At 34.5% G+C, this 21,273-nt stretch overlaps 1 long non-coding RNA gene across 1 annotated transcript in view; it reads left to right on the top strand.

The window, feature by feature from the left end:
• Positions 1 to 1,140: 1,140 nt before the first annotated feature.
• The window catches only part of LOC137653145 (uncharacterized), a 54,629-nt gene continuing 34,496 nt past the window's right edge, over positions 1,141 to 21,273 (top strand). The window contains exons 1-2 of the long non-coding RNA XR_011046404.1: positions 1,141 to 1,250; positions 3,099 to 3,196. This is a non-coding gene — a long non-coding RNA (uncharacterized lncRNA). The remainder of the gene's footprint in view (positions 1,251 to 3,098; positions 3,197 to 21,273) is intronic.

Genomic DNA, 21,273 nt, shown 5'->3' with positions numbered 1-21,273 from the left:
TTCCTTTTAATATCTTCAATCATTCGGATGTCTCGTGGGAGCTTATTGTCTAGTCTCGGGCCCGCATATTTAAAGGCTCTAGTCTAGAGCCCACAGTAGACTTATATTTAGGTTCCAATTGTTTGAAACCATCTTTAACTATTCTCGTGTCAACACGATTGTTGGCTGCACGATATGTAGCAATTCTCTTAGATATTTTGGACGACCAGTTCTGATAACTTGGTTTAAAACCATGATTATTGTTTATATTGTTTAAAGAACGTTTTTAACTTGATACAAATATTACAGCTGTTTCTTGAAAGGTATTCTAGTTTGTGGTTAAAACAAATCAATAGCATTTATCCTACAATGTCCATCAGAAAAAATGCAGATAAGTAGGTTTTTGCAAAAATTAATTACCTTTATGCGAGAATAAGCAATAGACCTAGCTTCAAAACTTGAAATGTTAGGGAATTGTACGACAAAAAAAAAAAAAAAAAAAACCATGGTGATTAAGAATTGATTTCATAGTGATTAACGAAAAATGTGAAAAATATCATACATGAATGTATCACTGAAAGAATGATGGATTTCATAATACTGATTTGCTTTATAGCTTGGAAGCTGGTATCGGCTGGCTATACCGGCCTGTAGGACACTTACAGATCCCGCCGTCCGACATACGATTGCTTGATAAAAAACGAGTGTTGCACTGACAGAGGTATGTTCTCCAAAAGTTATCTTGATCAGAAGTTAACTCAAAACTGTTGCAGGTGCAGGCTGAAGTTGGAGTAGAAAATGTAGTGAATCCAATAAAACCGTTATGAAAGAGATTTGAAAGCAAGGACAGTATCTGTTATTTCCGAGAACTACCGTATCAACAATAAGCAAGATACGAAACACACAAATAAGCATATATATATATATATATATATATATATATATATATATATATATATATATATATATATATATATATATATATATATATATATGCAGTTGCCCGGTAGGTCTATGACTTCCACGTAGTGAGTGGTGATCTTCCTTATAAAAGTTAAGAGCAAAGTCAACGTGGATCCTCAGTTTCCCTCCGATCATCATTAAGTGCAGACGTGTAATTTTCAATCTCCAATGTTTACAAAGAATTCTTTAGAATTGGAGCTATATCATCCTACAAAATATCTGGCTGACAATATATTCGTCATTACTGGACAATGATAGGAAGCAGAATTGAAGTCATGGATTTTTGAAGATTCACCAATGATATCAAGGTATAGTGTAGGCCTATGTAAGTTGATGGCCTATAAAGAATACAGTAGTGTAAGGGTGTTCGTTACCCCCCCCCCCCCCGTTAGGAAAGTAGGTAAGGACATGGCTTGTAGGTTAGGTTAGGGGGAAAGTTTAGGTTAGTTGATGTCCATTTTTAATCCACACGGAAAGAAGTGGCCGCTGATATACAAAGGCTCCGGGGAAACTACCCTTGTTTGAGAATGCCTGAATTAAATTTGAGTTTCAACACTATTATATTTCATCCTATTAAACTTTTGTAGTTATTGCTATAAACTATTTAAAAGATTTTGAACTTTCTATATCATTGAACCTAACGAATGTATAAGATGCATGTTAACCGTTAAAATGGGTCGGTTCGGTATGAATGCCCTACTGTAAGTAGAAGTTGGAACACGGCCTCCTGTGCTGGTAGCCCGCGTAGCCGTTACAGTAAGCGAACGTTAAAAATTTAGAAGGATAAAATACATTTTGAACAGCTGATATGGATGTATTGCATATACGATACATGATATTATTACCACCAGCATGCTAAATGTCACGGGTATTAAAAACACCTATAGGCCTAGGCATACCGCTATTTCGTAGACCATCAGATATTTGCTGACTAGCTTTTGATTTAATACACATTTTTACATTTATTCTGATATACTTTGGAATGGTTTTCGAATATACTCTGTTAAGGATTTAATTCTTTGTCTTATTTGAAAAACAAAAATATTCGGCGTTAGCGTCAGGTGTTGGTAATTAGGATAAACTCCGCATACACTAATTACTTGCCCTCTCCAATTTTTGTAATAGAACGAGTTTATTATGTATGGGATTAACAGAGAAATCAGGTGATGTTGAAAAAAAAAGATATATTTCAATTTCATATAGTAAAATGCAACCATGTACTTGGAGGAGGTATATTCGTTTAAAAATTAGTCCACTTTGACTTTGTTTGCGAAGTGGTACCAAAATTTCACATTAGAACAAATTTATTTGACTTCCTAACATTATTGGTATGCAATTACTAACGACTAGTAAGTAACAACATGTCCAATGAAAGATTACAAGGCTTCAGGTACGTAGTTTACTTTACTTAATTTTTTTTACTGTAAGGGCTGTTTTTCCGGTCCTGTACAGCAGGGGAACCCTACTCTCTACACGACCTCCACAGTCGTTTTATCGTGTTCGTTCGAAAGCATTCAACATTTCACATCACGTATTGCTCATTTACTGTCTCAATCGAAGCACTCACTGGTTAAGAAACTCTTTAGTTTTCTCTTGAAAGCCTTAATATCTTCAATCATTCGGATGTGTCGTGGGAACTTGTTGCATAATCTCGGGGCCTCAAATTTAAACAGTAGACATATATCTAGGTACCAATAGTTTGAAACCATCTGTAACTATTTTCGTGTCAACGCGATGTGTCGACTGCACAATCTGTAGCAATTCTCTTGGATATTTTGGACGACCGGTTCTGATAACTTGGTTTAAAACCATGATCAAGTGTTTATATTGTTTAAAGAACGTTATTAACCGGACACAAATATTACAGTTTTTTCTTGAAAGATATTCTAGTTGGTGGTTAAAACAAATTAATATTACTTTTCCCACAATGCTCATCAGAGAATGCAGATAAGGAAGCTTTTGCAAAACTTAATTACCTTTTTGCGGGAATAAACAATAGACCTAGCTTTGTAACTTGAAATGTTGGGGAATTGTGAGACAAAAAACATGGTGATTCAGAATTGACGTGATAGTAATTAACGAAAAGATGTAAAATATTATATATGATTGTATCACTGAAAGAATGGTAGATTTTATAATACTGTTTTGCTTTATAGCTTGGAGGCTCGTATCGGCTGCCCGTAACGGCCTGTAGGACGCTTACAGATCCCGCTGACCAACAGACGATTGATGGATGAGTGTTGCATTGACAGAGGTATGTTCTCCAAATGTTATCTTGTCCATTTTTTATTCATTTTTGTTGTACTTATAACCGTCTTTATTTCATTTTTTGTACTTGTTAATAATGACCCATGATATTATTTTGCGTGAAGTAGGTTTTTTTTTTTTTTTTTTTTTTTTTTTTATAACACGACTCTTCGATAAACAGTCTAAGATCGTATCCCAATATCTTAAAAATCAGAGTTACCAAGATATATATATATATATATATATATATATATATATATATATATATATATACAGTATAGTGTATCCATTTTTGTATGTATGTATTCATGTAATTATGAATTTATTATCCGCTAATAATACGTTCAGACTTGGTTCGATGTCCTAGTCGAGATTGGTTTCTTGAAAGGGCAAGATAACCCAGCAGCTGTTCAAAACAAATTACAGTTTAATGTTCAGCCTAGTTTTTTATCTTATTTTATAGAAGCGGTCGATCCCGATGGTACATTTAGAACTTACGATTCTGATGAAGGTAGAGATAATAGGTCTAACCCAAGTACGTAGTTTATTCAAAGTTTTAGAAGTAATACGGTTTCCAAGTTAGATTAGAGGGCTGGTCCTTGGATGGCATTACAGTAGTTTCCAGTTTCCTTACCTAAAATCTACGGTTTCCTTAGATAGTATTTAAAAAATTAATATAATTTTCGATTCGATTTCAAGGAGTAAATACTTAATATACTGTGTCATGTTATCTGTATTATTCAAAGGAAATTAATAATGTGACCAGAATTTCTTTTCTGTAAAAGGGGGACATCGCGTATATATATATATATATATATATATATATATATATATATATATATATATATATATATATATATATATATATCATACTACCATCGTACCTTCGGAGACTTTCTCGGCCCTTTATTCTGCCGATATCATCAACTGCAAAAGGTTGCACTTTATGCACTTTTCAGTCTATAATATTCCTTTAATTCACTTCATTGGGTATCGTAGTAGTCGGAGAAGACAATAGAAGTTATCAGATAGTGAAATGGCAAAATTAAACAAAATATCAGTACTGTTCCACTTAAATGGGGAGATTTTGATTTCGTAGTACAAAAAAGTGGCACAAACGTGATCAAAGCGGGAAAACTCGAAAGTTTAAAAACAAACTAAAAGCGGGATATTTTGCTAACTTTCTAAAAGGTGGGACAGACGTTGAAAAAGTGGGACTCTGGTCACATTACAAAATAAAAGCTTCTTATGCTGTGGCGAAATCTGACGATTAACGAGACAGAAAAGAGTTCGGAATGCAATTATGTAGTTCTTGCTAGCGTTGTACAGTGAAGCTAAAAAATAGATGAACGAAAGACAGTTATTGTGGGGCATTAACTTCTTTTTTATCCCTTTTACCCAGCATTAGCGGTGGTATTAGCATTGATCTTGGACCATTGCCTTTTCATGCTTTGTTGTAGAGCCTCATTTGCTGGTAAAAACCGTAATCATGTTCATGGCTTGCGGCCGTTGGGGCATTAGTTACTGGCCGGACATCGGGAGGTGTGAAAACCGACGCTAACGTGTTTTTCTATGGCCCTGGTGCTGCATTCAGATGCAGACCATGTCTCTTGTTATCCTGCTGTGGGATCTGTTGCCTTACATCCTAAAGCCTTATTTGCCCGATATATTTTTGGATCAGCCATCGGTCTAATGATGGCGCTCGGTAGAAGTAATACGTATTTACCTGGTTAGTTATGGCGTCCTACACACATACGCATAAGCAAGCCCCCACGCACCATCCCTAAGTAGTGAAGATAGACTGTTCATCTTATATTATCATTCCTCGGCGAGGAAGATGCATTATTTTGGGTGGTAGTAAAAGATACTAAAGATAGTCATTAGGCCTCCTTCCAACACCCTGGCTCGATGCGATGGCCTTAGCAGACGTGGCTAAACGGGCAGAAATTACACACCTTCTCCCACCATTAAAGATGTAACTCATGATGTTGCCAATGAAGTAGGGACTTCTTTCTTCTTCTACTTCTTCGTCTTCCTTCGTGTTCACCTTTCTTCTCCATCTCTTCTTCCTCTTACTCTCGGTCTTAATACCATTCTCCTCCTCCCTCAGTATTGATGTTTAATAAATAGCTATTTGCTAATGAGCTTATACCTGTATTACACACACACACACACACACACACACATATATATATATATATATATATATATATATATATATATATATATATATAAAACAAACCTATTCCTTTGTGAGTGGGGATTTTGTATCGCAAAGCTGTCCCATATTAAGTTGGTTTGCTGTAAGCGATCAGACAAGTCTCCCAACTAATGCGCAGTGGCTACTAGCATGGTGATGGAATATAGCCAAACCGCTGACATGAATAAGGACATGTCTGACGCCTTTGCCCTACAGTGAGCTAGAAACGACTACATTTGTTGGTGTATATACACCTGTATATCCGCTAGTTTGTTCATTCTTAAAGAAATTATATATATATATATATATATATATATATATATATATATATATATATAAAGGTAAATATGCGTGTTCATTCAACATACAGATAATAATCGTTTGCTATGTGAAATAATCCAACAACTATTAACTATTATGTCATTTTTACAAGGGAATGTTACTGCAACTAGTGATATTCTGACTCGCAATCATTTTTCAGTACTTATCCCCAATCGTTTTTAAAGATATTGCGGATGTTTGAATACGTTTAGATCTTACCATGAAAACATTCCTATAGTCTAGGTTTTAATCTTATTTTCCAAAGCACAGTATTTGAAGGAGTCCTTCGTAAGTAGGACTACTGCTACTTTCACAACGAATTAGAATAACTGTTAGTTGAAGCTATGATTGAATATGTGTAAATATTATGCTACTTAAGGCAGTGAATTTTTGGAAACATGTTTCCCACTCTTATGACTTCACAAAATTTCATCAGGTAGGCCTACTTTGCTGTTCTTACTTTGTAGAATGATGAGATTCTTAGCTTTCTTAGTATGGCGTTGCGAGAAGCATTCATGAATATCATGAATACAAAGAGTGCAACTAATGATGTTATTTTGTTAAAACATACTCATAATTGTAAGAAAATAACGCTTCGATGTTTAGTCATGTTTATTTGTAACGTTTTCGCAATACTTCGTCACACACAACTCCCAAAGCTTTATATTCTGTAGAATCTCACGATTAACACACATACAATAATCTCCTATTCTTTCATTTGTTGTTTGCTAAGCTCTCATGTGTCGGCAAGTTTGCATCAAGTTAATGCAGTTTTTGGTCTCCGTTAATAAGGTGGAAAAAGTTTACAAAGTGTCTTCATAGTAAATAGATGCAAAATATTCCTATTAGCAAAACGTTTACATGCGCATGGTTAAAATGTTTGTTTCATATGTGTAGAGTCCTTTTGGTGTAACCGTTTGTAAATAGTATGGATTTCTCGTTCATTTAATGACATCAGGTTTTCAAACATTCCTTTTGCAAACATATATTATGAAAGACATGAATAAAAGATGATGTTTAGAGGTAACGCCAAAAAGGCTTCAGTTCAATATAATTCAATAGTCTGGCGACATTTATTGACCATTTCTTTCTTAGTGTAAAATATGTGAAGCTCCCTGATGTACAAAAGTGTTACTTCAGTCCAAACGTTGTTTTAAATAACTGGAGAGAGAGAGAGAGAGAGAGAGAGAGAGAGAGAGAGAGAGAGAGAGAGAGAGAGAGAGAGAGAGAGCTTATGCAGTCTCTCCTCTTGGATTTCACACCAAACTACCATAATCGAGGATTAGTAAACCCTTCAAAGATTTCATTTGCACTCGATTATAACGTTAAAACATATATTGTGTTTGGTTGTATATTGGATTGGTCAAGGTCCGGAGGATCTACCAGTCATCCTTCTCCCTTCCATACCTTGCAACACTTGATGCAAGAGCTCATGCTGCCTTGCCTTTTTTTTTTTATCTTTTATTATGAAATTCATATTTACAATCTTACAATTCATAACATCTACATCATAGTATATTTGCATAAATATTTTTTTTTATTTTACTTAGACTATTTACAATTGAAATTTTATTATTTATCTAAATATGTTTTTAAGGAAAAAATATATCGAATCGTGGCTGCCTTAATTTAAGTCACTGGTGGGTAAGAAGAAACTCTTGAATGGCTGTTGCTGCAGGTAGTACAACTGCTACTGAGGTTGATGTTGCGACTACTGCTGATTGGTAGCCCTTGGAGAGCCTGGCTTTATTGGATGGATAATTCTCGGCGTGAAGACCCCGTAGCAAGCCTTCCTTTACCTCCGCTTCCAGCTTCAAAAAGCCCCTCCAAGTCTCCAACACAGGCATACTCTTCAATGACTTAGCCACGGTATCATTACCCGTTGACCGCAATATCCATCCTTGGCCGCAGATTTGATCACTCCCGCCGTTGAGGTTTGTGTATTTTATGGCGTAATTATCTCCCTGGGGAATGCCACATTTGTGAGATAGCCGAAGATCACGCTGATTTTTATTACCCTTCCCTATTACCGTAATCGATGCTTAGGGTATGGGAGCCCTTACGTATGATTCATTAGCCATTTCGACCAAGAAACGAGTATGTAACGAAGGCTACACGCGGCCTGTTGGCACCAAAAGACCTAAGCAGCAAGTTTTTTTCCTCTCCCTCTTTATCCAACAGCTGTTCACAGAAGGTTCCATTCATATTTGACCATAACTCATGGGGCGTCCCTGCTGCGAAAGCCTCTTAAAAACTGTGCGCCGCTGGTAATTAAAGAGGGATTGGGGGGCCAATCTGGAGACTTGATTAGGATCCGGCCCTGCTGGAGGCCTCATTATTTACGATCAAGCACGACTCATAACACCGTCATAACCTTCCATGTTTTTCACAAAAAGTCCGAAACGTCAAAGAACGCCCCTCTTACAGGTTAGCCGCTACTAAACGCCTTCCAAGGAGAAGGAAGTTATACGGGATCCTGTTGTCTACAGTAGGAAGTCTTCCTCCTCCGGTTGTTCCGTAATGCATCTGGTGTATTTGACGGCTCAACTCTGCAGGCAGTGAACATACTCTGACAATCAATGTCAACTATGAAATGAGTTAGCGCAACAAGGTATATATATATATATATATATATATATATATATATATATATGATAAATTATATATATATATATATATATATATATGATAAATTATATATATATATATGATAAATATATATATATATATATATATATATATATATATATATATATATATATATATATATGATAAATTATGCGAATTTAGACGTGTTTTTCATATTCAAATAAGCCAGATATTTTCGATACATTAATGTCTGGATTCTCTTAACGACCTCGGGATGAAAGCCCCAGGCGAAATCACACAAAGACAATAGCTTCTGACCGCCAGGGAATCGAACCCTGGTCCAGGAAACTTATAAACAGTGACATTGATATGTAAGTGTTCATAAAAGTTTCCTGGACCAAGGTTCGATTCCCGGCCAGTTAGAAGCTATTGTCTTTGTGTGATTTCGCCTGGGGCTCTCATCCTGAGGTCGTTAAGAGAATCCAGACACTAATGTATCAAAAATATAGGGCTTATTTTTAATATATATACACACACACACACACACACACATATATATATATATATATATATATATATATATATATATATATTAACTGTCATATATTGCACTATCAAATATAATGGAGGTACATTTTACTAATAATGATAGTGCATGTTTTAGTTACTTAAGACTTTCTTGATTAGAATATCAATATTAATTTAGTCATAAAGGATGAAAACATTGGCTGTAGTGACTATTAGTTATAAAGGTTAGAATTTTATGTTATACACGTTTTTCTGAAAAAAGAAAAAATCAATTTGCAAGTAAAATAAAAACGAAAATACTGAGTTTTATATTTTGAAAGATTATTTGAGCTTCTGTTTACCTATACAACGAACTATGTACCTGGTTGTAAGTCATCTGTGGTGGATTGGAACCAAGTTGGGATAGGGGCATTGGGAATAAGGTTGTCAGCTTAATTCCAAAACATGTGCTGAAAACCATGATTTTAGCACTGTTTGAATCCAATTCATCGAAGGGAATAAGGTTTATCGTTAAGAATAATAAGTATAAGCATTCTTGACCCTCCCATATCATCATATATGTTATCAATGTTTTTCTCTACGAAATCGTTTTGGTTGGTTTAGCCAAGTCCAGATGTCTACATGAGGCCATCCATTCTATTCCACCTTACTGCACTTAAACGCTTCCTCTGGACAATGGCCCATGTTAGCCTAAGGCCTGTTTAATCTGAAGCAAGCAAACCCTCTTCTTAGAAATTTCGATGTACAGCTTCACATTTGCTCTCCTCGACCTTCAACTTAACTCCGACAAATCGTTAACTACCGTATACCTCCGCTGAAGTGAAAGCAAGCACTAACTCGGGGCATTACGACCCTGGGAAGTGCTTGTAATCTGCCTTACATGGCATATTTGCTTGGTCGTAAAAGTTAATGGAATAACCTGTATTAACTTACGTCTATAACCCGAGATAATGTTGCTTGCCTTCTAGAACCTTATCAAACTCAGCCGCTGAAAACTGGGGCTTATCTGCCGTTTTATGGAACGATTTTAGAAGGTTGGTGTTTACATTTTAAATTTGAGATTTGCTCTTCCTAATCATGATAAAAATAAAATCATGTTTTGCTTGAGGATTCTGTGCATTTATTTTGTTTCTCAAATTTATTTTGAATACAGTCCAATATTTTTTCGCATATTTTCTGATGTCCTAACTTGATTGATTTTAGGTAAGCTATTAATCGAGGAAAAATTCAATTAAAATAATTAATGTATCAATTAGTACATACATTTATTAGGCTTTTAGTCAATATGTTTATTCATCCATTTACTTGTTTATCTGCTATACATAAATAGATTATTTATGTATACCATATATTTGTTTATTTATTTACGAAGTGCATATATAATAAAGAGAATGCATAAAAGTTCATCTTAAGTGAAGAATTGATAATTATTCAGAGAAACGTTTACGAAACTTTGGCCTTAGCAAAAAATATACAGATCGTGGAAATCAAACTAACCAAATAATAGTTTAATCTATCCCAATTTAATTCCGTATGAAATCATTTGACATTTAACACACGATATCTCACATTAAATTGTTCTTTGTGCAAAATATAACTAAGGACAGAACAAAGTTCAAGTCCCACAGGTCTTGACTTGTTATGCAACCAAAATCAAACCTTAGGTAATGCCATAGCCTCTGTACCATGGTCTTCCACTGTCTTGGGTTAGAGTTCTCTTGCTTGAGGGTACACTCGGGCACACTTCTATCTTATTTCTCTTCCTCTTATTTTGTTAAAGTTTTCATAGTTTATATAGGAAATATTTATTTTAATGTTACTGTTCTTAAATATTTTAATTTTTCCTTGTTTCCTTTCCTCACTGGGCTATTTTCCCTGTTGGAGCCCCTGGGCTTATAGCATCCTGCTTTTCCAACCAGGGTTGTAGCTTGGCAATTAATAATGATAATACTAATAATCAATTACTGCCAAATGTTAGACTGATTCTTAATCTTCTTTTAAGCATCAGGGGCACTATAATGAACAAGATAAATACAGTTGCTAATGAGATGACGATGAAGCATTTATAATTAGCATACACAGGAATAGGAATTTGAGATATTGCAAATCTAATTCAGCGGTAATTTTTAACCTAGCACGTTCGATTTATTTTAAAGTTATCGTTGAATTAGACTTGCAATGCATCCAATTCCTATTTCTATGTATATTGTATAGATGCTTCATCGTCTTTACCTGATTACCAGCTGTACTTTTGAAATAACTTACTTATTATAATGTACCTGATGCTTTGAAGAAGATTAAGAACTAGTCTAACCTTTGGCAGTAGATGGTTGAATAGCAAGTCAACTCTGTGGCACTTTAGCCCTGCTCTGTCCTTGGTTATATTTTGCACAAAGAACAATTTAATATCAGAAATAGTGTGTTAAATGGCAAACAATTTCATTCAAAATCAGTCCGGGATAGTTTAAAATATTATTTGGTTGGTCTAATTTTCAGTATGATAACTGAAGATCGATTGATCGAGGCCAAAATTGTAAAAAAGTGATCAATAATTATCAATTCTTCGCTTTAGATGAATTTTTACGCATTCTCTTTATTTTAAAATATGATGGCTTTAGCTAATTCTACATGTTTATTAGATATAATTTAAATTGAATAAACAGACAACTTTTATTTATATTAGAACCCGTTAAGGGGCATATAGAAAAAAATGATATTTTTTTTAGAGCCCTATAAACGAACTGAATAGTTCTCACCATGGGACTTCAACAGTCACCTGTAATCCGTTCTGCATCTTTTTCCCTCCGACGGTCTGCTAAAGAGTAAAATTTTGCGTTATAAAAACGCCATTTCCAACAATTTACAACAAACAGTTGATTATAAGTGCTGCTTTCACTTTCCTCCAAAGCTATTGTCCATTTTACCGTGAAACATGACTAAAATGTATTCAAAGCAAAGTAGATAAATTGGATTATATATTAAAACTCGCTTTGCCATAAAACACATTTTTAGAAACATTGAAAAATTCATGCCATGACCATGGGTTACAATTAGAAATACTTTTTTTTTTCCTTGAGTGAAACCGAACCTTGAAATAAAGCATTTCCTCTGAACCAAATGGCAAATCTTTAGGTCCACAGACCAAAGGCTACAATTGGGAATATCGATCTGACGTGACCTCTGCCATTAGGAGATTAATCATAGAGTCTCCGTCGCAGAAATAACGGCTATTAAGCAACTGGATAAAAGTGCATCCAAGAGAACATTAAAAAGATAACTAACAACACAAATTGGCAGGTGAGGAAAGCCAGCATGCCACGGCCGCGGTCGTAAAATAGAAGTTGAGGAAGGGGGGTGGTGTGGGGTCAGGGGGCCTAATAATAATGATGCTAATTAAACCCGGCCAAAAACTTAAGCTCTCTGTCATTACACGCTGTGTAGTGATGGTCCTTATCATTTCCCCTCGGGTGATGAGTGGTATCAAGGGCCATGACTGACAAGCAAACAGACAGACAGACAGATAATCCAGCGGGAAATAAACACGCACAGACAGACAGACAGATGATCTAGCGTGAAATAAACATACACAGACTGACAGACAGACAGACAGAAAATCCAGCGTGAAGTAAACACGCACAGACAGACGGACAGACAGATAATCCAGCGTGAAGTAAACACGCACAGAAAGACAGACACATAATCCAACGAGAAATAAACACGTACAGACAGACAAACAGATAATCCAGCGGGATGTAAATAATCACGGTTGTATTCTATGTAGTTGTTCGTATGAACTACATATTTTCAGTCAAAAATTCTTATCTATCATTACATTTGGAGCATCTTGGGTATTTTGTTTATATTGTTTTCTTCTCCACAGACAAACAGACAGATAATCCAGCGGGATGTAAACAAACGCGGTCGTATTCTATGTAGTTGTGTTTGTATGAAATACAAATTTCAGTCACAAATTCTTATCCATCACATCATTTGAAGCATCTTTGGAATTTTTTATATATTTTGTGGATTTTTTTCAATTATTTAAAGTTTTATTACGTTCAGTTGAAGCCTATTTTGTACGTAATCCTGTTCACATGAGTTATTTTACAAGTATATACACCTTTATAAGCAAATAAATTCTAAGAAATCTTGGTATGACTTTTTCATGATATGAATTCTCTTTAAGCACGTAATCTTATTTTTTAATACGCCGAAAGAACTTCTGGTATTCACGTTCGTTCATATGAATTATTATTTAACTGTCATAAATTCATACCCTTTAATAAACTGATAAATTCAATTTTTTTCCTACTCTGTACAATTCTACTGTATATCAACCACATAGATTATTGATCTTTATATTTGAAGAAATTCTGGTGTATAAATCTTTTAAAGAAATTATATAAATTTCTTGTAAGAAAACAAATTCTCATAGAATTTCTTTGGTCTTCATCATTGCTTCTGCAGAAATATCTTTGACTAAATTCTATGTGACATTTATTTTTAGAACTAATCATAAACAGTTTTTGATACTTATAAAGAGAAAGAGAAAAGATTCGATATGGCTGTTCATTATTAATGTCAGCAATAGCACGTGTAAATTTTACTATAACGTTTCTTCAGTAAATCATTAAAGTTAGTATTGCCAATTAGGTATATTTTCTAATCGTTAGGAGTAAGCAAAAAATGCAGTAAGAATATGAGTATTAATAATTCGATATGACATAACACTTGGAAATTATAAGTAATAGTGTTACATGTCATCCCAAAGCACACAAAATTGATAGATTATCATTGATCATAAGTCGATTTGAGCAACATGTAACAACAGCAAAGAATGTTGTTGTCAGATTAAAGCTGGTCTTTTGTCAGTACAGACTCTTGGTCCTTTAAGCAACCTGTAACACCAGCAAAGAATGTTGTCAAATTAAAGTTGGTCTTTTGTCCGTACAGGCTCTTGGTTCTATGAGCAACCTGTAACACCAGCAAAGAATATTGTTGTCAGATTAAAGCTACTCTTTTGCCAGTACAGGCTCTTGGTCCTATGAGCAACCTGCAACACCAACAAAGAATATTGTTTTCAGATTAAAGCTGATCTTTTGCCAGTGCAGGCGCTGGGTCCTATGAGCAACCTGTAACACCAGCAAAGAACATTGTTGTCAGATTAAAGCTGGTCGTTTCCCAGTACAGGCTCTTGGTCCTATGATCAACCTGTAACACCAGCAAAGAATATTATTGTCAGATTAATGCTGGCCTTTTGTCAGTACAAGCTCTTGGTCCTATGAGCAACCTGTTACACCAATAAAGAATATTGTTGTCAGATTAAAGCAGGTCTTTTGCCAGTACAGGCTCTTGGTCCTATGAGCAACATGTAAGACCAGCAAAGAGTGTTGTCATATTTAAGCTGGTCTTTTGCCAGCAGGAGCAAGTCGCCAGTACTAGGACTTGCTCGTGCTATCAGCCTGTAAAATCAGCAATGTTCTTATTTAATTAAAGCCTGTGCCACCACTGGCTCTTGCTCTTACGAGCTGGCCATAAAATCAGCAAAGAGCATTTGGGTAATGAAGAAACTCGAGCCAATCCAATCTTACGATTATGAGTAATCCGGAGGCCTCTCCGCTCGCGTGCTTATGGCGTATAAGTTCCCGACCACGACTACAGCGATGTGCTTCTGTGTCGTAACGATGATGGCGTAATGGTGCCGTAAATTTCAAAGGGACTCGCACGCATAGTCTCAGCCGCAGTTATACAATTGACTGTAATTTCTGTAGACGGGAGAGTCCGTGATGGAGGGGGCGCGAGAACTGGATGTGGGCTTCGAAACTACAGATACCGTAGTGTATTTTGTTATTTACCTAATTGTCTTTATCGTTCTTGTGGGTATTTCCATTGCTTATAATAGATTTTCAATTATGCCTTTTATTAGCGACATTACGACCATATATGCCGTATTGCTGATATACATGTCTATTTATGTAACAGTTTGTACTAATACATGTTCATTTACATAACAGTTTGTACTTTTACATCTCTATTTACATAACAGTTTGTACTTATACATGTCTATTTACATAACAGTTTGTACTTATACATGTTTATTTACATAACAGTTTGTACTTATATACATGTCTATTTACAGAATAGTTTGCACTCATATATCTATGTATAACATTTTATACTTATACATGTTTATTTACATTACAGTCTATACTTACACATGTCTTTTTACATAACAATTCGTACTTATGCACTCCATTTTCACCCCCCATTAATCACACCCTTCGTTGATTCCCTTCATAATCTGCTGTAAAACGTTTGGACATGAACTTTCCATAAGGAAAAAAGGAAAACGTTTTGATATTCTCCGTACCCCTGTCAATGTGAGGTGTCTGTCAACCGTAGCTTAGTGGGTAATGATTACCCTCCGCACTTTCTCTTCCTCTTAAATGATGATTGATGGGTGATTGTTCTTTCACACGAGATTTTTTATTCTCATCAATCTTCTTTTATGATATTTTTTGGCCACTTATCACTTAACAGAATTCGTGACGGTCGTACATTTTAGAGTAAGGATTTCGAGATTTTTCGTGGGAAAGCAAACAACAAAATACACACACTTCCATTTTAGTATTTATCATCGTCATTACCGACATCAATCATGAAGTGTAGCCATTCACGTGAGGCAACGGAAGTCAGTGACCTTTGCACAATTGAATCCAAATAACTTACAATCAATCAATCACGTGGAACAAGAATTCACGGAATATAACATACATTTTGTGCCCTAGTTGACCTCATTCCCGAATTATGTTCTTGATAGTTACATGACTGTAGTGGATAGCAGTTGTATTAGACAAGATTGCTGATCTAGGAACTTCATCGGTAAAAATAGGAGTGAGTCAATTGTGTATTATTATTATTATTATTATTATTATTACAAGTTAGGGTTTAACCCTAGTTGGAAAAGCAAGATGTTATAAGCCCAAGAGCTCCTACAAGGAAAATAGCTCAGTGAGGAAAGGAAACAAGGAAATAAATAAAGTACAAGAGAATAATAAACAATCAAAATAAAATATTTCAAGATCAGTAACAACATTAGATCAGATCTTTCGCATATAAAAAAAAAAAACCAAAAAAACAACTAGAGAAAGAGCAATAAGATAGAACAGCGTGTGCTAGTGTACCCCCAAGCAAGAGAGCTCTAATCCATGACAGTGAAAGGCCATGGTACAAAGGCTATGGCACTACCCAAGATTAGAGAACAATGGTTTGATTTTGGTGTGTCCTCTTAGAAGAGCTGCTTACCATAGCTAAAGAGTCTCTTATACCCTTACCAAGAGGAATGTAGCCACTGAACAATTACATTGGTGTAGTTAACCCCTCGAGCGAAGAAGAATTGTACGGTAACTGTTGTAATGTTGTTGCTCTTCTTAAGATATTTTATTTTTCTTTGTTTCCTTTCCTCACTGAGCTATTTTCCCTGTTGTAGCCCCTGGGCTTATAGCATCCTGCTTTTCCAACTAGGGTTGTAGCTTAGCAAGTAAAAATAGTAGTAATACTAATAATCAGGGGTATGAGGACCCAGACTATTGGTGTATGAGTAGGCAAAGACAAAATGAGCCGCAACCAGGGCGGGGTAACCAATGTAGTTCTGTCTGGCCAGTCAAAGAAGCTAATAACTCTACGGTAGTATGTCAACGGATGGCTGGTGCCATGGCCAACCTACTGCCTATACTTACTTGAACCATTATTCATGATATATATGTATATATATATATATATATATATATATATATATATATATATATATATATACACAGATATATAATGTATATATATTCATAATCGTTGCATTATCCCCAAACCTATAAAGTTTAACGGCAATACCGCCTTCCACTTAGGCATGAAATTAGAGATTTGCTTCTGATAAAAGCGGCCAAGTTGCTTGTAGTTACCTCGCACATTAAACTCCACATCTACTGACAAAGGCAAAACTAGTCTCCTCCTTCAGACCGGTTTCCTTCAGCGATGGTAATCTTATCAACGTGGAAAGTCAAGCGGATGCCTCCGTGACGACATCCTCTTGGCGATGCATGACATGCTTTTAAGCATATGAATGGACTGTTTGCTTCTAGAAAAAGCGTGTCATTGGCTTCATAGAAATACCAACGCGGGATGTCGCCAGCCGGCCAAGCGCATTTAGCGCCAAATTGAATAGGCGTTGTCACTCCAGACTCAGTCCAGAGCTGGGGGTACATTTTGGCCCGGCCGTGTGAGCATAATAAAACCAGCCAGATTTATTCATGAAAACGCTGCTTGTGGCATCGCTTGTTAAGCCCGCAGAGCAATGCTTTATAGCGCCAGATTAAAGTTATATAGCCAAATTATCCGTCGTGAATCATATGTAATTGGCGCTGTGTAAATAATTCACATTTATGGCTTCCTTGAATTTCTGTGCCCCGTAGTTTTCACACACAAGCTAGTGACCCCGTTCCTGCAGGTGTTCCGATACAGTCGAATTGGCTTTCTTTTAAATCGCTGAACGAGAAACACCTTGGCAGGAAGATACTCTAAGCATGATTGCCTTTATTGTTTTTAATAGCTATCAACCATCATGAAAGATTAGCAATTACTGATAGTTCAATCATCCACTAAAGGTTACTGATGGCCTGGCGGGACTCTTGATTATACCTTTAGAATATGACGATCAGAAGTCTTTGTCTGGCTGCCTAAGTCGTCTAACTCGTGCACACAAAGAGATGTTAAAGAATAGATATATGATGATCTTAAACTGTTGTAACTACTAGTGTGAATTAGTGTTGTATATTGGAAGTATGAGAAGTGTGTTTTTAATTTTATGTCCATTAATAAAACTTTGTATTTTATTCAGTTTAATCAATTTGATTTGGCTACATAGCTTTAATCATACAGATATCAAGCATGAGCTAGGAGATTATATTATTATTATCATTGGTAATGTGATGATGAAGTAATGAATAGGAATATTGAAATATAATTAAGTTTCAAGTAATTTAACAACTAATGTGAAAATAATATCTATTCTGCAATAACTTTTAGTGAGTATTCCGAAGCAATATACTTGTAATTGGCAATAGCTTCAATACGATACATATACTTATTGATTATTTAAAAAATGTATATAAAAGTCCGTAATAACCATTGTGTGAATTTTTGCACTTTTCTTGTTATAGAATATTCCACAATATGAATTTTCAACCTAATAGCAAAACATTGCTATTTGGGCATATTTTATTTTTGTCACACTTAACAGATGAAAAATTCTTTCCACGTAGTTCTGCAATGAGATTACATGTACTTTGTAGGTAATTTATAAATGAAAATATTTTTACATACTAATTTACATAATAATTTCGAATTTTTTTAAGAGAAAAGCTATTTGAAACAAGCCAGTTTCCATTAAGGTAATCATGTAACAGAACATTGATAATTACTTCGTCATTTATTTGGTATTTTTTCATCTTGGTAAATATGTATTTTGGAACCAAGTTTTGCAATTTTCTTCAAGGTATATTGTCAACTAAAATAAGGGATTTATTTTTGCGTGTTATAGGCAAGTTGTACGCATTTAGTAATTCAATTTTTACCAAAAGGAATCAAATTGACTTATTGGACGTGATTTAAATATACAGAAAATTGTAACAATTGAAAGTGTATCTTAAAGTATCCTTGTTTCTAGATTTGGTCTTCGTCTGTTAACAAAGATTGGTGATTTGACTATAATAACTTTTCATCTCTGTAAATTTATAACTTTTTTTTATTGTTATGACATAATTAAAATACTTTCTATGAGGATTGTTTAACAGATGAAAGTCTCTTATCTCCTCTATACTTTATAATAAAGAGAAAGTGTATGTATATATACATATACACACACACATATATATATAAATATATATATATATATATATATATATATATACAGTATGTATATATATATATATATATATATATATATATATATATATATATATATATATATATACACATTCTGTATATATATATATATATATATATATATATATATATATATATATATATATATGTATATATACAGTATGTATATATATATATCGATATAAATATATATAGGTATATATAGATGTATATATATACGCGTGTGTTTGCATGTGTGTATACCCGTCCCTCGGGTAGGGGAGAGAGAGAGAGATAGAAAGTAGTCTTATCATGGTGTGCATGTTTTGCATATCTATCTAAATATTTAGCCGTCATTTTTGACGAGTCTAGTACACTAATTACTCATAATTACCAAAGATAAAAATATTTTGCGAATATTTCCCATTGCAATTTTTTCCACTTTTTTTTGCAATAGACAGTTATCTACTTAACGAAATAACTGCTTGTTTACTTTTGCTAAATTGCTATACTAAAGATTAAACAATTATTTACGATTTAATTTCATCTCTAATAATGATTTCCTTAGCTTGTCAAACATCCGTAGGAAGTTTTATTAGCTCGTTTGCATAAGTAATTAGCATTACGCTCCGTTAATGGGGTATGAATTTATTTTCATTAGTTATCATAGTCTCTCGTTTTTGCATAATTCCGCCATTAACCTGAATTTAATGATTTTATTGGGATACAAAACAGCATCCTTTACTACGTCCTAACTTTGCTGCAACAAGTCATTAATATTCATAAACATATAAATTAGACTCTTCCTGTTCACATTTGCTTGCTATGCAAAATGAACTACGCCTTTGTCTTTTTTTTTTCTTTTTGGAATAATATATTCTGCGTTAATTATGCGAATATGTTTCAGAAGTATAGATCCAGTGTTGTGAAATTTATAATATTGAGCCTTTTATAAATGGGAGGATTTGCATGCTTAATGTTGGCGCCACATTCTAAATACAATTACGAGATACAATCAGCTTGGAATGGGGGTAGAAGAATGTATTTTTTTTTTAATATTGAGAAGTGTGGGGTGAAGGAAATGAAAATGAATTTATTAAGAAAGTTTTATTGATATGAGAATCTCTCTCTCTCTCTCTCTCTCTCTCTCTCTCTCTCTCTCTCTCTCTCTCTCTCTCTCTCTCTCATACTGTATATTTATCTATATATACACACACATTATATATATATATATATATATATATATATATATATATATATATACATATTTATGTACGTATATATATATATATATATATATATATATATATATAAATATATTTATAATTATATATATATATGTATATATTTATATATATTTATGTGTATATATATAATGTATATACATTTATATATATATATATATATATATATATATATATAAATCAGTTTATAATCTGAATCTGTAAAGAAGTTTTATTTTATTCAAGTAAACCTCATAAACCACAACATAAACAATGCCTCCAATAAGGTAGACAGAAAAAGAACAGAAAAAATTTATCCTTTTTGTATGTACAAAGCTAGAGCGTCAGCACTGCTGAAAAGGAAACCGGAATACCTTTTATTTTTTTCCTAGCAATTTTGTTATTCTACCGTATTATCCAAACTCTTGTTTTTACTGTCATCCTGAATAACATTTCCATAAGTTTTATTGTTTTCATTTTTTATTTTTTTATTTTTTTTTATCAAATTCTGCCATAGTTCGAGGAATTACGTATTCAAAATCTCCATTAGCATGTGACGTACCCTTGGTTTATAATTTCATCCAGAATGACATCATTTCCATTGTTTTTTTTTTCTTTTTTACGCGACGCAAGAAATTCCGCCGTATATCGAGGAATTACGTATTCAAAATCCCCAAAAAGCGTTTGACGGGCCTTTTATTTCCACATCTTACCCTCGTCACCTCACATAACGTTATATATCCGTTACATCTTGTAACGAGCACGTACCTCATTTTACCGTGTCCTGCGTAACGGATTACATCAAGTTTTCGGAGGCCTTTTCCTTATTCATATTTTCACCTAATTTTCACAGTTTCCCCCTTCGACACCTCTCAAATATACTTTCCCTTCCCTGTGTTTTTTTTTTTTTTTTCGTCTTTATAAGAAACACATCTCCCTGTGTTCTGCGGAGCTGAGTGTTCCTAGACTTCAAGAGCCAGTGAGTGATGGGCTTCCGCTAATGCTCCAATTCGGCCCCTCCGGAACGTTGTAATGATCCACGGGGCCACACCAACGACACCCTATAATTCACCCGGAGACCATTTGAGTCCCCTCGTTTGCTGTTTCCCCTCTTTTCGTTCTCTTTCTCTCTCTCTCTCTCTCTCTCTCTCTCTCTCTCTCTAATGATGTGTTTAGCTGAATGTGTTATTATGGTTCTTGTAGATTGACTACCATGTCTTGTCTAATTGTCTGTATTTTGCTTAAACCTCCGCCTGTCTATCTATGTTTCTCCCCCTCTTTTGACGACTTCAATTATATGTGATTATA

Source organism: Palaemon carinicauda, chromosome 14, assembly GCF_036898095.1.
Source record: "Palaemon carinicauda isolate YSFRI2023 chromosome 14, ASM3689809v2, whole genome shotgun sequence".
Taxonomy (NCBI): Eukaryota; Metazoa; Arthropoda; class Malacostraca; order Decapoda; family Palaemonidae; genus Palaemon; species Palaemon carinicauda.
This window is presented reverse-complemented; position numbering and strand designations above follow the sequence as displayed.